Below are 17862 nucleotides of genomic sequence, written 5' to 3' on the forward strand. Positions count from 1 at the left end.
CATACTTGAAGGATCACTGAATGACAATGGGACCTAGGTTGAACATTCTTTGAGGCCCAATCCTTTGCCCATTGAGAAGATACAAAAACATCTTTGTACTGAGTCTTTGTACTCTTTTGACATAAGTACTTCACTGAATTTGAGAGGAATTTTCCACAAGTATGTGTTGTACATTCTCTTTTAGGTCTGTGAGTGTTAGTGTGCCCTAGCGAATATATTATGAAGGTTGCTCTCCTAGATTCTAAGATACTTAAGATTTGTAAATAAGTTAGATCTGCAAGTTGCATTTGTGCTACAGGAAAATCTATATGAAACTTTGACTAAATTGTTAAGCTTAAGTTATTGATTGAGTGCTGTTAAGTTTAAGTGATGTCAAAAATTTAGACCTAAACTGGTAGTGTAGTCTGGGGCTAAATTGGGCAAGGTGGTCTGCTCTGAACCTTAAATATTTTCATATTCCTTTTTATCCTTACCATCTCTTATCTTTATTTATTCCCCTATCACCTGCCTCCACTGCCCCAGCTTTCACATAGATAATTTTTGGTTGATTTTGGTTTAGATTAATTGATAACACATTTTAATTTGATTTTTCTCTGAGAGTGGAACTTGCTGATGAACTTTGTCATGTTTCATTTTTATATTAAATGTGTTTATGCTGATGCCTTTGCCAGGGATTCTTTAAACAGCCTTAAAACAATAATTTGCAGAAAAGGATCATTAAGAAATTTTGTCACACAAAACATAAGACTGTCAAAATTAAAGTTCTCTTGATATGGGGAGTATTTTTAAGAAAGTGAGTTGGACTTGAATAATTGGTAGTCCTTTTTTTATTAATAACAAGAATATCTATATCTGTTTTTCATAAAACTCACGGTTTGAAACACGAACATTTCTTCACACTAGAGAAAGCACTCATAACACAATGATAGATGTGACTTTTACCCCTTACCAACTCAAGTAAAAGTTACGTATTTATATAGATATGGTATTAGAGGAGAATTTGCATTCCCTTTAAATATAATATAACATACATTAATTTAAATTAAAGGAAGGTGGCCATTTATTTTCAGTACACTGTTCTCTTTTCTTCCCATGTGCTGTGCAAATGAAAATGCAGCTGTCGTTTTTCTGTCTTTTCTCATTATGGTTCATGCCTTCATAATCTCTTTCATTAATTCAAATTCAGCTTCCATATCTGTGTTTATGCATCTTTCCAGATATGCTTTTTGTTCAAATCAAAACTCTGTGTTTACAGATTTCTACTTTTCAGTTTATTATCCATATAGCCGTAAGTTTTGGCATGGCCACTATTAGGCTTTATTTGCCTGTAGTTTTGAAAGATGTATCCAACAATCAAAATAAGGATGATATTCCACTTGTTATAGAAGCTGAACTTGTTATAGAAGCTGAACTAGCTGAACAGAGCCTTCATAATCCCTAGAATATTTCCTTGTATCAGTTTTAGTCATCAGTCAGTCATAGGGAGAGAGAGTTTGGACACCAATTTTGTGTTTTTCATGGTAGATTTCACACAGACCAACAAGCTGTTTCAATTCACCCTATAACACATAAAAAAATATTTCAGGTAAAAGAAGCAATATTTTTAAACCAAGAACATCTTCCATTCAGTCTCTTTCCTACCCTCCTCTGCCTCCTTTTTAACAATATTTTAAAAATATTTTTTATATTTTTACTGTCATTTCTGTCTCTGTTACAGTCATAAGAACATATTCTGTATAAACTAATATTGTGTATAGCATATGCATAACTATTTATTTTTGTGCAGAAACTCTGTCAACAACACATGATACGTTGTAGAATTAGGGTGATTATTTTTTTATTCTGATTTTACATTATTGTATAATATGTATTCCAGAATATAGTGTTTCTACTTTTATTGATTTTTATGTTCTAGGAGCATTTTCAACATGCTCTGTATCTGTTATGTGATACAAACCTGACCACCAGTCTCTTAAGGAAGGATTTTGTGCTGACCATTCTTTCTGAGATTTTTTAAACTGTAAATATCATTTACCTTTTCTTATAATTTATTTTTTTATTCACTTCTTACTTTCTTCTATGCTTTATTTTTCAGTTTGGCCAAGTTCTGTGAAAAGTAAAACAACTTTTCTATGTTATTGAAGAAAAAAATATTGCACAGAGAAGCGTTATTTTAATGAAGTCTCCTTACAGATATTTCTGTCAGGATTCATAAATCTTCTGGCCTAGTAGCTATATCTTTCTTTCAAAGAAAATGTAACAATCACATATATTCAAATGATTAGTAAAACAGGCAAAAATGCCCACTCAACTCTTTATATAGCAATGTAAAATTCTATTTATAGAAAATGCAAATATTCTAGGATTAATCCACCACATTGCTCTACAAACAATGTGAGAAATTGCTAAATGGAAAGAAAAATGTGAAACATGCAAAAATTAATGGAAGCATTGTGGTGATTATGCAAATGTAAACATCATTAACCAGCCTAATTAGAGAAATGTGTTATTTTTGGTTGCACAGAAATGTTTCACAGTTTGTTCCCAAAAGCTCAGGAATCACTTATTGCATACTTGATTTGTTCTAAAATACTGAACATAACTTTCATATACTTGACCTTATGACCTACTGGTTATTTGAGCTTTGCAGAAATAAGTTTCTCTGGAGAGGTAATGAATTTATTAAACTTTCATTTTGGATCAGTGAATCACAAAATAAAGTGTCTACCAAAAAGGAAAAGTTCAGTTAGTGTAACTTACTCTTGCAATTAAATATTGGCTACAAAATTTCATTTCTTTGTTATATGATTGTATACATAGTCAAAAATTACAAATATAAATGTAGAGCCTAGAATTCTCTATCATGAATTCAACATTTCTTTACAGAGAATTAAGAGAATTTAATGAAACAGACAAAATGTAAAAAGTAAATCACAGCTTTTTATTGTGAGTTCAGGAATATCACTTGATAGGAGAAGGAAAGAAGACAGCCTTAATGCTTCAAATGGGAACAAAGATGCAGTAATATATGAAATTACCTGAAACACATTATTTTTAATAGAAACCAAAACTTCATTAAAAATATTCAAACTTTTAAAAATTTCAAGAGAATGTCAAATTTTAGTCAGATCAGATACTAATGTTACTGTCTTGCATTAATTCTAGCTCACAATGTCTTCTGAAGGTAGTCTTCTCAACCAACCCTGACATGGACATGATGTGAAAGAATACAAATTTTACAGCATTGTCTACAGATAATGCAGGGGGGGATCTAACAAAGAAATTTTTCAGTCCTGTATCATACAGTCCTTCTTTTAGTGTATGGAATATTTTTACTTTCTGTAAACAAAATATTCAGAGAATTAACACTTTTATCTATGTATGCAGAACAACCTTTTCAAAGTCTTCCTGTTTTTAAACTGAGCTGAGGGGTTTTGTTCAGTAAATATCTCCACTTTCATCAAATCTACTTGAGAACTACCTTTACTTTCTCTCCAAAGCTACCCATGTGCTTATGTGGAATGTCTATATATTTGTTATTTTTTCTACCTTTATTTCAAATTGCTGACTGATTCTGTGACAGAAAAAATGCCCCCAAGTTTATCAGAAGACCCTGTTTTTCAAGAGTTACATCTAAATGTTTTAAATTTTTTGCTGTCATCAATAAGCTTCCCATTTCTTTTTCTTGTGATTTTATCTCAAAACCTTTATAAATAAATTAATAATTCTGCCTGAACAGTAAAAAAGTGGACAGAGAATGGCAAAGCAGTAAGATTTTGTGTCCATGACTGAACGAGGAAAGATGATCTTAAGTATAAATTTTCATATCACTAAATAAGAATTTGGATACTGTACATTCTTTCTAGAAACCCTTAATTGAGACAAATTGGACAAAGTGCAAACAACTAGGAAGTAATCATCTCTAAGTTTGTTAATATCTCACAGGAAATTTTGACTGACAGCTAAACTGTCTTTTATTTTTTTATCCATGGGTTGTTCTGTCACTTCTCTCTCTTATTACCCACCTACATCCCATTTCATTTTCCTATTTCTCTGCCACCTGTCTTACTGTGACTTGACTTCAAAAATGTGTACTAAGTACTTAAACTGCATATGATGCGTCTAGGATTAGCAGTTGAAGTTTGATTCATTATGGTGCCTTAGCTTTGCAGTTGTGAAAGGCAGCTGTGATCCCTTGACTTGCCTAGGAAATTCCATGGTTAATCCTATGTCTTATTCATTATATCATTCAGATTTTTAACTAATTTTCAGATTATATTGTTTCATTTTGTCATGTTTTATAAGGAGTCTAAAAGCATCTATGTAGATGTCCAAATTTCAAAGCTGGAATTTTGAAGCAAGATAAAAGAAAAAGCTGTTACTCTTTTCCCTGCCCTCAAATGTTTTTTAATTATTTGAACCAAACAATGAATAGGCTGCAGCAAACCCATCAGTGTAGTAGTTTGCAGCAAATTATTGGTGTTAATTCGGAGAAAATTACAATCGTTACAGAGGAAAGCAGAAATTTTGTTAGGAATATTTTGATTTTCTCTTTTCATAGGCATGTGTGACACAGGCATCTCACTAAAACTAGTGCAGTATTCCAACATGCTTTGGGAGAGTAAGAAATTTTGCTTGATGCAACGGCAAAGAAAACATTATGAATCATGATTACAAACAAATGTTGAATCATTTTGACTAAAAGAATGGGACCATCTACCCAAAAATCTGAATATGTAGATAACTTAAATAAGAAGTAGGTGCCTTTCCTAGCATTTATATTCACAAGATTCCATTAAGGGGATCAGAAACTTTGTGTCTTTTTTTGCAGACCTCCTCTATGTGCTAGATTTTATACACAATTCATCTGAACCTGTAATCATACAACCCTGCAATTCACTAAAATCTTCATAATGTGTTGCCTCTGCTACTGAAGAAGAATTAGGTTGCACTTCCAAGAACATTCTGGATAAAATAACATGCATGTATTCCTCAATGATCTATCATTGCACATGAGCGAATTGTTATGAGGAAATAGATATGCATGTCTGCATACATTTAAGATGTATGCAGATGCATACATTTAAGATAGACTTACATACAATTCTAGAGAGATTGTTGCGAACCAAAGATCTGTGTGTTAGAAACCTACCATACTTGAATGAATTATATTTTGTGATTGCATGTAAACACATGACTTTATTTATTAATAAAAAATTACTATCTCGTTCATGCTCTTAAAACATCTTTTTCTGCAATCCCTACAGGAATCAATATTTCCATTGTGAATGTTTTTTTGTGAAATTTAGTTATCTCTATGGGGAAGATTTCAGTTTCTTCATGTTTCAAAACCAGTTGAATAAAATAAACAGTACCTCAGCTATGTAGGATCAAACCTTTAAATAAAACTGAAATAATTCTGGATTATTCAATTATTATTTCCTCAGTATTGAGAAGAAAATCTATTCAAAACCTGAAAAATCATAGCAGGTATTATTCATTATATCGATGCATTAATGATAAAGTTTATCAAAGCATACCAAGTTGCCTTGTTTTGCTTGTTAAAATTTTTTCCTTTTATTCATCTTTCTTCCTTGTTTTTCTGCCTCATTCCAAACTGGCTTTTGATTTACTTGATTTTTTTTCTGCTGTTCAGACTCGCTAAAGTGCTTTTGTCAACAGTTCAGTGGTTGAGTGAAGCAAAGTGTTAGTTAATAGTGTGAAAGCTTGGTGTGCTGTCAGAAAAGGGCAGGCCATTAACTTGTGAAATTCTGCTTTCAGTGTTCCACAGCCTTGGCAGAACAAATCTCACTGATGATTTGCCATTAAAGTTACAAATGGCATATGAATTTATGACACTTTGTAATTAAGAACCACACTTCCGCCTAGAGCAGTTAAGATGGCAGACTATGAAAGATGGTTTATAACACATACATACATTAAAAAAAAATCAAACAACAACAAAAACAGAGTAAAAAAAGAAAGAAAAAACCTAGCCATACTTAAGAATAGCTCCCTTTCACCAGAAGCAGTAACCATGTCAAAGGATTACAATCTTAACTTCGCAATCTGACCTTTAAGTGATCAGACAAGTCAGTATCTGAGTACAACTATGTTAATTACAATTACAGTTATATGCATAAGAATAGGTTATCTTGAATGCAAAATAATAAACATTGTCTGATTCCAGCCCTGAGAACAAAAGTAAGGTGATACCTCTGAATTGCAGTAGAGAGCCCTGAAATGACAGAGCTTTTAAATGATAAATATTATGTAATGATAGAGTATACTGCACATTCACTTTCTGTCTTAAAAATGACATATTTTTACATCTGAAACTCTGAAAGCCAGTTGATCTCAAGTCTGGTAACTTCAAAACATTTGTGCCATTTGTAATTTCTGTCATTACCTGAATTTGCCTTCTATCTACTAAACAGCTACAGGGTTATTTGGTAAAAATGAACAGTGTTCACTTTAAAGCAACTTTCTGTGGACTTGCTGATAATGTTGTGGTTTTCCTTTTTCTGGTCTGTCAAATTTCTTCAATATTTAGTTTCATGCTAAAACAAAGGTATGTCACCCCAAAACCCCTGTATTTCTATAGTACAGGTTGATTTTTTAAATACTATGTCATGCAATTCCGACTACAGCCATAATTTTAATTCTCTCTTTTTAGTGTTGTTGCCTTTAGAGTTGAAAATTCCTAGTACGTCCATTGAGGTGGCTTTAAGTATCTTTCCCAGGCAGGTGGTGTCATGGTGCCTGCGGCACCGAGAGCGTCTCCGCTTCGTCCTGCATCGGCAACTCCCCCAGCCCATCAGACACCCGAGCATGGATGGTGTAATGGAAGCCTCACCAGAATGACAAGAGGGCCCTTCATGTGGTAAAATCCAGCAGGGTTTATTAAGTAGAAATCCGAGGGTCCAGGCAGGGTATGAGTGGGTAAAATCCAAGGAGGCAGGGCAGAAGCAGGAACACAACCTCTGCTGAAGGGAACCAGCGGCAAACACCCAGGCCCAAGGTAGGGGTCAGGGTATATAACTGAAGGGAGGTGGAAAGGGTCAGGATACAAATCATCCAGTGGGGAGAGGAGTCAGGGGAGGAGTGGGAGTGGGGTGACTTGAACTGTACCCAGGGGAAGCGAGGAGGGAGTGGTTTTCCAGGGAGGACCAATGGGGTAACACGGGATAACGTGTTTTCTAGAACTGGGGCATGAATGATCTTTTCTGATCATGGTTGTGCTACCATCTCAGTATCATTTATAATTTGAATTGGTTTTTATGTGCATAACATCTCTGCTTTTTGGTAACATCTGGAATTTCAATTGAAAAATTACTGCAGACAGGACCCAGATAGGTAAGGATCAAGTTAAATGGCCTGGAAGCTTGATTTGTATTACCACTTATGTTGTCACCATAATTTCAAAGGTATATTTTTGTGACCTGACAGCTTTCCACTGTGGTACAACCAGTCTACTTTTGATCGGCATTTTGTAATCCTAAAGATGGATCTGCAGTCTTGTTTTGTTTACAAAAATTTGTTGCTTCCTGTTCATTATTTGAGAGAAACATTATTTCCCCCCCATTATTTGGGGGGGGAAAAAAGTTATTTTTTCCCTATGTGTAGCCAACTCTTATTATTCAGACTGAAGAGTGTTCAAAATCCTTGCTCTTTATTAACAGAAAGATGAGTAGTGCATTTAATGCTCTTGATGAAAGGGATGTCATCCAGAGGAATCTTGACAGGCTTGAGAGGTGAGCCAGTATGAGTCTCGTGAAAATGAACAAGGGCAAGTGCAATGTCCTGCACCTGGGTCGAGGCAATCACCAGTATCCATAGACACTGAGTAATGAATGCACTGAGAGCAGCCCTGTGGAGAAGGGCTTTGGGATATTGGTAGATGAAATATTGGATATGAACCAGTAATGTGAGCTTGTGGCCCAGAAAGCCAGTTATATCCTGCACAGAATCAAAAGGAAGTGTGGTTAGCAGGCCAAGGGAGGTGATTCTGACCTTTTATTTCACTTTTGTGAGGTCTCACCTGGAATACTGCATGCAGCTTTGGTGATCTCAGCATAAGAAAGTCAGATGTTACAACAGGTCCAAAGGAGGTCTATAAAAACTATCAGAAGGCTGGAACACTTTACCTGTGAAGAAATGTTGAGGGATTTGGGGTTGTTCTGCCTGGAGAAGAAAAGCCTTGAGGAAACCTTATTGAATCCTTCCAATACTTAAAGGGAGTGTGAGAAACTGGAGAAAATTACTGGCTCAAAACATCTGGAGTGTGTGTAGGGGGGAGCAGTGCAAATTCTGTGAAAAGTGGGATGTGCACTGTTCCACATTCCCTGGAGCCTCTAGTGCAGCCCAGAATGGCTTTCAGCCACTGGCACACCTGAAGCCCCACCTGCAGGGGAGGACCTGGGACACCAAAACAGATAAAAGCAGTTGCACAAGGAAGCACAAGGACACACATGCTCATGGCCCACTGTTTTGGATTTTATAGTAGCTGAGAACATGTTGGAATTCAAACAATTAATATAAATCTTTCTCTCTATGCCACCCACCCACCCCCTCCCCACCCCCCCGCCTCTTTCTCCCTCTCTGACTCTTTTTCTTCTAATTTCCACTTCTCTAAATCTGGGTAACTTAAAGTTCAATGGATGAGAGTTTGCTGAGTCAATGCCTTGTGAAATGCTTTATTTAAATTGCTTTAAAATTTGCCAAGTACACTTATTTTATAAATTTTCCAGTAAAATATGTTGTTTGACCTCCTGATAATATTGTCCATTTCTCCTATGCACTTGTCTCAGAGAATAAAAAACCTAAACCCCTTTAGGAAGCTGATTGAGTAAGAGGGATCATTAAAAGATTGAGAGAGACATTTTACCTGGATGTGTAGTAATAAGACAAGGGTAACAGTTTAAACTAAAAAATGTAAAAGAAAAATATTTTTATGTTGTAAGTGGTGAGACACTGGAACATGCAGCCCAGAGAAGTGATTGAGCCCATTCCTGGAAATATTCAAGGTCAGGTTGGATAGATATTTGAGCCACCTGATCTAGTGCGTGTCCTTGTCTGTGACAGGGGATTATTCCTAGATAATCTTTAAAGGTCCCTTCTGACCAGAACCATTTTATGATTTTTACGATCTTTCATACACTGTGACAAAAACCAAAAATCCACTGTGGCAATTCCTGTTTTGTATGCTGTTCTCATTTGTTTTAGCCTTTCTTAAGCAAGTTTTGATTCCCATTTCTCACACAGACCTTTTTCAATTTAGTTCCGTCTACTCATCCAAAAGATTGGTGAAACACTGGCCTAAATAATTTGACATTACAATATCCATTAACTTCCCTATGCCAGCATGTCACTTGCAGATCCAATTTTTGTAATGCTGTCCTTACCTTTTAGCAAAGCTATTTCCTGTATTATGAAAGCTCCAGTAACCAGATAACAAGTATCTGTGAAAAAAAACTCAGAGAGCAATTTTAAATATTTGTAACAAGAATGGTTCAAGTTTCTTACACTGAATTGCGATCTAAATCACTAATGTTGCAACATGGGTGTAAGTACAGCTTACACCAGTAAGTCACAGATGACACACTGGAACAGGCTCCCCAGGGAAGTGGTCACACAGCCTGGTTCAAGAGGATTTTGGACACACACAGTGTTCTCACACACATGATATAACTCCTCGTAGTGGTGGCCCAGGACTTGGACAGGGTGATCCATGTGGCTCCCTTCCAACTCACTTATCCTGTGAACTCAGAGATTCATAGCATCCAATCCTGGAAGAACAAACAGCTTATTTGTTGAAATGAAATGTCACTATTCCTCAATTCCACTTATGTTACAGTCAAACACAAAGATAACTATGGACCGGAGTGAAATACACAAATCTTGATCTCAGTGAGACTACAAGATTTTCTTTATAATCATGTTCCAATCATTAATTGTGCTTTCTGTTTACAGGATTTTTTTCCTTATTTCTTACTTTAATTTGTCAAACTTCAGTTTTATTTTTCTGGGGTTGCTAAATCTTCCTGTTTAAGTGTGCAATATCTCTACAAGACAACTATTATTCTGTAATTGTGTCACCTCACCTTTTATTCTTCATTTGGTTTCTTAGGATTACCTACAAAGACTTACTAAATTTCATTTCTTGCTGTGCAAATGCTTTTTCTAGCTCTTACATTTTTTTAGTTTTGACAGGGGTTTTTCTGTCTTCTAGATGTCTGTCTCCTCTTAAAGAGAAAATTACAGAATTGAATAAAATATTCCAGCATGAGTATCACCAGGTTTACATGTCATGCTCTCATTCTTTTTTCTTGATCTATCATTGAACTCCAACATTATAACTCTGTTATTGATTTTGCCTTCTTAAGAAATGTTTTGAAATTCATCTTCTTTAAAAATATTGTAGCTGATATCTGAATTTTTGTGCAGGTGTACATCATGTGTGCACTGGGACATGTGAAGGGTGGGAGAATAAAGTTAAAATTGCTTTTGACAGAACATCTATTTTATTGGAAAATATCCCTCATGAAGCATTTATAATGCATTCTGTAATTGCCTTTTACATGTTGGTTTCCACTTTAGCAGCTGGAGTCAGTTAATATCTCCCCTTTTATTTAATTTGTTATTAAAGCAGTGCCCTGAAATTAATTGTTCCTGCTTCATTGCTCCGAAGTCATGGTGCACTGTGTGCAAAAGCTCTTATTTCTTGTTTCAGTGGTTCTTTTCAGGATTCTCAGGAGAATTTTTTCTACTTTTACAAATGACACAGATATGACTTGTAGTTTAAGCTGATCACCAGCTGTTTTGTTTGAGGTTTAGCACTGATATGTTTGTGAGAATGGAAAGCATTTGAAAATATTCAAAAAACTGAAAGTGCTGCAGGCTTTCTACCTTGTTTTTCTGTGCTGCTTTCTGTTTGTGTTTGTGTTTGTATCCTAGGAAACCACTGGAGGTGGAATTTGTGAACTATGAGCCCATGGTTATATTAAACATTAAAAATATTTCAGATTTGAAAAGTTTGTTAGGAAATTAGGTGATACCAGTTTTATTTTGTATGAAAAAATATAATTCTGATAGCTGTGAAAAAAGATTATTTAAATAAGTGAGCCAAAGTAGAAGAAAGTATAAATAAATAAATTATGACTTTGTCAAAATATTTAGAACAAAGTTTGAATAAATCAAGTTTCCTTAAAAATCCAGGGCATGATTCTCATCTCTGTTTGCTGTTTTAGTACCATATCAGTGAACCTCAGATTGTGATTGCCACAGAGTGTATATAAAGAGAGAATAACTAGAATTTGTAAAAACGGGATTTGATAAGAAATAATAAAAGTAATTTTAAGGTAACTTGAACTGATTACTATATTTTAACACTCAAGTTAATTTTATGGTCCTAATATGTGAAAGGTATTTATGTATGTGAATCACATTTAGAATAACAAAGGACAGGAAACTAAATAAGGCACTCCAGTAATGATATGATTTGACTCTTGCTACCAAGAGGGATTCTGTGCCCTACTGATAGAATCATGAGCACAGTATGACTGTGTCTCATTACATCAACACAATTTAACATAATAGAAAACCCCACAGAGCAGAAATAATAAGATGGTGAGGGAATGTGAAGGATGAACGTTAAATACTTTCCACTTTAAAAAGGAGATATTGAGGTACACCATAATTAGTGCTTTCTTAACCCACATACAAAGTGCAGAGAGATCTACAGATATAAATGCTATGTACTACTTTGAGTAATTTTTGCTGTTATCTTTTAATAATTTTATTAACAACAAAATGACTGAAAAGTAATTTAACATTACAGATAGGTCACAACAAAACTTGTCAATTTAATTTATAAATTATTTGTAAAGAGCTTGCATGAAGAATGTTTACTAAGGCTGTATATGACATGAAAGCGATTCAGAGAAAGTAAATATATCCATTCTATTGTAACCACATAAAATGTCATTGTAAGCCTATCTCTGCATTTTAATTAAACTCCCAAACCTAGGTTTGACAACATTTATAAGACATACAATATTGAATTAGAGATTACTAAAGGTAATGTTTGAAATATAGGAACAGTTGAAATAATTGAGTTAACGGTATTTCCAGATATTACCATCAGTAAAAGATATGGCTCTACCCATCTGTGGCTCTTACCAACAAAAATGGTCGGCTCTCAAAGGAGTGTCCTTGTTAAAGTTGAAGTGTACATCCTCTTTTAGGTATAGCAAATTATTCTTCTGCATCTCCTCTAAAACTGATAATTCAAATTCTATGGCCCATGCAACATTTGAGTGTGTGAATAATGTGTATGCATATATGTTTAATGTAGGTCTTCATATTGTTAGCTATGTGTATGGAAAAGAATGGTGAAACCAGCCTTTCATTGCATAGTCTAAAAAAACCCCAATTTCTTGCTCCAAAACAAATTCATGAAGCAGCCCTCTAGAAAATTAAACATTGCATTGGTGAAAACTAGAAGAACATATCTATTTTTTTCCAAAGAAAAATATTTATTTTGTTTCTCATTTATGTATGCCTTCAGAGTGTTTTCATTCAGATATCATATTTTGTTTTACAATTTTTAATAAAATAAGGGAAATAACTAAGGGTTGGGGTTCTTTTTCTGTCCAGCTTTACCTTTGTAGCACTAGAGAGCAAAATTATGAATTTTAAGGTGCTTTTAACAAACCCATGAAGTCAGAGGAAGTTTCAGGTTTGAGGATACCTAAAATCTAAACATCTCTAATTTTGCCAGTTGAAGTACAGCATATGGTTTATTTTAAAAGACATTCAAAATGTTAATTCTACCGCATGTTATTGGCTTATTTTCTGAGAACTGTAATGCTTCTTAAGTTTCATCTAAGCATAAGGGTGTTCAATCTCCTAGGCATAAAGTTTTCAATTTTGTTAATTTATTAAAATTTTATGCTATACTGAGTTATTAATTTTGTTAAAGAGAGCTCTTTTTTTAAACAGCTTTGTTGAAAGCTACATTTTTAATCTTTCTTTTTATTAATTCTATTATTTGGCCCAAAGTCAGATTTGCAAACTTATGTCTGTGTTTGTATTTTTACAGTAGACCCTGATTTGTTTTGTGAAACTGAATTTCTGTGTCTCTGTTGAGCAGAAGTTAGTCTTATTTTTGAAAACTCATCAGTAGCCACAGATTTCTCATAATGCTTCATAGACAGCAGATTCCTCTTCCTTGGACATTGCAAAGAATTGTACTTAAACACTGTGTTTGGTGCTGCAGTTTATCTACCTCATTGAAGAATAGTCTAAAGCATCTGTGTAAACATAATCTTATCTCCACAGTAACCTTCATCGCTATGTAACACTCACACAAATTGGTCTTGGGGAATTCTGAACATCAGCACTTAAAGTTTGAACTCTTTTCCTGTCTAGGGTAGGAAAGGAAACTTTGCATAGAAAAGAACAAAAATTACAGCTAATATAATTATTTTTTCTTCTTGAAATCACACAGAGAAGAGATAACAAGTACTTATTACACACATTTTGAAAGAAAATGGATAAACCTTTCCTCTGTAACAATATTTTCAAGGGCTTAACTCTTTTGTTTCACCCACCTTATTTCTATAAATCCCATTTTTTTTATTGAATGCAGTATATGTATATTGATTGAGGATAATCTCAGGTTACATCCATAGGTTTTGACAGTTCATTCATAAGGGACATTTTTTGTTGTGGGAACTCAGATAGAATGTTCCTTTTTTGGGGGAGTTTTGATGTAACCTTGGGAAACTTATATTAGAGGAGAAATAAGTGTATAAATTGATAGCTAGTACTTTTTTTTTTTCTTTTTTTTTGAGAAATAAGAACAAAACTGTTTCTTAATAAGTTTTCTTTAATGCTCAAAAGCAATACAGCTCTGTTTCCTCTTCAGGTAACTCTCAAGCTATTTGTGTTCAAATTAGAAACTATTGCAGAAGGCAATTTGGAAGTGAGAACTGGTTCTGTGATACAGGAACTGGGTTAATCCTATTTAGTGAGAATAACTTCAAGAACTACAGCAAAAAAATCTTTCCAGGTCTTCAAGTTCTGAAGCAGCCTGAGAAACCACTTGTTCCATAAAGGAACAGGTGATGAAAGGCTGCAATACATTGATGTAGGCTATAAAAACTGAAGTAATGAACTAAAAAAATCTATCTAAATACCTTAAAAATTATTTCCATTAAGCATTAGGTCAGAGTTGAATGTACATGCAAAAACATTGAAAGAAAGCAGACTCTTTAGTCTGTTGCAAAGATGTCATATCCCTTACACACAAAATCAGTTTTATTTCTTTTATTCCCTGCCCTGCCACCTCTTACATAGGTTGCGTTTTTTTCCTGGTATGTTTTTTTTTAGCAAAAATAAATCACTTTATTTAACATCTTAAGGCTTTAAAGCCTGTTCTCTTAACACCTTTCCTACACTTTCTATTAACAAGATGGAATTTAAAATTCAGGTTGCATATCCTAACTTCCACAATCTTCTGTAGGCTTAACTATAGCTTAGATGTCTTTATCTTTTTATTCAGTTTATAGAGTTTCAATTTGAGAAAAATTCAAATAATAAATTTTAAAATATGATGTGGAACATATTTTCTAATTTCTTTTTTAAAGTTTTGCACAGAAGGAAGTCTTTCTGCCATCAGCCCTGCTTTACAAGACCTAAGATTTTGTAATTCAACATTCCAGATTGCTACTAATGACACTCATTTCTAATCTTCAATCTTTTAAGTTTCTTATTTAATGCCTTCAACTTCCTTTTAACTATTCCCACCCAGCCCAACTATAAACAAGCTTATAAAGGGAAATTCTTGCTTACATCAAGGAGATGATGTAATACTTTATTATTGATGCAATTTATGGGTTATATCTTATAAATATATCTTACAAACAGAACCACATACAACACACTCTGACTATCAGAGCCTGTATTTTCTTTTATGTACTTGCATAACTCCCAAGGCTCCTGGTCCAGAAAGATAAAGGACTCTTCTTTATTTTGCTTTAAATCCTGCATATTTTTGAAGGATTTTTTCTGGCTTTTTTTTGGCTCATCATACAGCCCACTTCTCTTCCTTTTCTGATCTCCCTTTTTTTCTATTTTTATCCCTATCTCTACTTGCTATTTTTTAGTCAATTGACTTCTTTCCTTAGTCCATAAAAAAATGCACAGTTTTGTGTGTTACTGCATTGTTTAAAATATCCTAATTTCTCTTCTTTAGTGAATTTTTCTTGTCCCGTTGTACTGGTTTCAACTGGGACAAAATCCATTTTCATCTTAGTAGCTGGTACAGGGCTGTGTGTTGGATTTAGTGTGAGAATAATGTTTATGATACACTGCTGGTTTAGCTGTTACTAAATAGGGCTTACTCTAAATTGAGGGCTTTCAGTGTCTCATGTTCTGCCAGTGAGGAGGTACACAAAAAACTGTAAGGTAGCATGGCCAGGACAAATAATCTGAACTGACCAAAGAGGTATTCCGTAACATAGAATGCCATCCCCAGTATACAATTACTCAGAAGTGGACCAATCACTACTTGGGGACAGACTAGGAATTGGTCAATGAGTGATGATCAATTCTAAAGTATATCATTTTTTTCTCTTAGATTTCAACTCCCTTTCTCCCTTTCCTTTTTATTACAATTATTACAGTTATTATCATTAGTAGTTGTAGCAAATTTATTATTATTACCACTATTACTATCATTAACAATGTCATTACTATTATTAACAATATAATAGCTATTGTTATTGTTACTGTTACTGTCGTTATTTTAACTTCGTTTCAGTTATTACACTGTTCTTATCTCAATTGACAAGATTAATTTTCTTTTCTTTACTGATTATCATCTGCATCCCACTGGGGCAGATGGGAGAGGAAATGAATGAGGAGCTGCATGGCTTTTAGCTGCCAGCAGAGCAACTAAACCAAGCTCAACTTAACTGACAGTCACATCCCCTTCTTTAGAAGAACTTTCTTTATCACATAATCAAAGCTTTCTCATGAACCCTTTAGAAAGTTGCTGAGCTAGTAGAGAGCTTCTGCTGCATGCTCAAAGGGTGAAAAACATTTTACCCTCTGTTGTGTTATGTGAAAGTAATTATTGATAATGTAAGTTCACCCTAGTAAATGCTTAAATAAAAAGAAATTGGCCAACAGAGACCTTTTAAAAATAATCGGCAAATGAAAACACTAATGTATTTGCTACTAGCAACAGGCCTCAGAGAGAATTTTTTTAACACCAGAAGTTTAATGAGTATCTTGTTCTAAGAAAGTACTGTGGAGTGATGCCTTTAAATTAGCTTTATGATCAGTCAGAGCACATATGAAGAGGATTTAATTTGCAAGGTTTAACCATCAATCTTGGCTTAAATCTGTAATCTCTCATGGGTTGGTCATTTCTCCAACAAAGATTTTCAGCACCAGCTGTTCAACCTTTGCCAAAGCTGTGTAAATTGATTGATCTGCCCCAGTTCACTCCCTCAGGACATAGTTGGTCTATTGGCCCCTATAATCCTGACTGACGGTGCGGATTAAAGCATGCTCAGCATCTGAATTAATTTTTATTTGTGAGTAGAATGCATTCTGAAAGTATGTTTTAAATTTTTAAATCTTTTTTTATTAGCCTTGTGTAATACAAGTATAGTCTACAAACAAACATGTAATTAACATACCCATAAGCAAAGAAGTTTATATACCTAACAGGATAAACTGGATACAAAGATACTTTACAGCCCTAAATTTAGCTGAACTCAGTGAAAGGAATCCTAAAGGGCAGGGGAATGAAAGAAATATCTAAGGAACAAAAATTATTCTTAATCAATGAGATTGGAAATACACCCTCCTCCATTTATTCTCTTGGCGTTTCAATAATTGATTGCATTAAGTTACTTAGTAATACTAGAATAATTTCTTAATCAACATTGAAATAAACCTACATATGTTTACATGCAGCATTAACATATTTACTATCTCTTGTATTCCCTGTGCATAAGAAATGAAAGGACACATTCTTATCTTAAACCCATATATTTACCAGTAAGTGATGAGAGTGAAGATTTAAAATAATTATCATGTATTTTCCAACTTATTATCAATAAAGGTATGGAAAGATTAGGATAATGTGCAATAAAATGGATAATCATTAACAAGTCAGCACTGTTTGAAGGTGAAACAAATTCAACAGAGATATCTTTTTAGGAGTCAATGTCTATACACCCTATATATGGCTGGTCCCCAAAAAAGCAGATCATGGCTATGTATATTTTAAAACATGCGTTCAAACACTTGAGTTCAAATCCTGTGCTCCACCTTCAAGAAAGCTTTCTTGATGTCAGTGGAAGTTCTTACCGTAACCAATGAGGAATAAAATGGCTTCTGATGAAAAGAAGTATGAAAACTAGTATATATTAAATGATATTACGAAAAGTAGCAATTTATTTTAGTCTTGTTACTAAACAGGTTAGGGTTTTGTTCTGTTTTGTTTTGTTTTGCATGCTATCTCTTTTCAATTCGGTCTTCACAAATGGGAAACATTACATTTTTTTGGTAGAAAGCTTTCAGATTTAAAAACTTTGTCATTTCTTGGTTTACAAGGAAAGATGTTTTTCTTCAGAAGCTTTTAGGAGAGGCAAGACTCTGCTAACTGCTTTCAGGTTAACTTCTTCTGGGAAAATGTGGCAGTAAACAGATGAATTATGACTTGGTTTCACTCAGCTGGGCGACCCAGCATGCACTGGAACTAGAGCAAATGGAAAAAAAATATTTACAATAAAGACCTCTGAAAATGTAACTATTTAATTATTACATTCTTGGTAGCACAGA

Source organism: Taeniopygia guttata, chromosome 4, assembly GCF_048771995.1.
Source record: "Taeniopygia guttata chromosome 4, bTaeGut7.mat, whole genome shotgun sequence".
NCBI classification, from domain to species: domain Eukaryota; kingdom Metazoa; phylum Chordata; class Aves; order Passeriformes; family Estrildidae; genus Taeniopygia; species Taeniopygia guttata.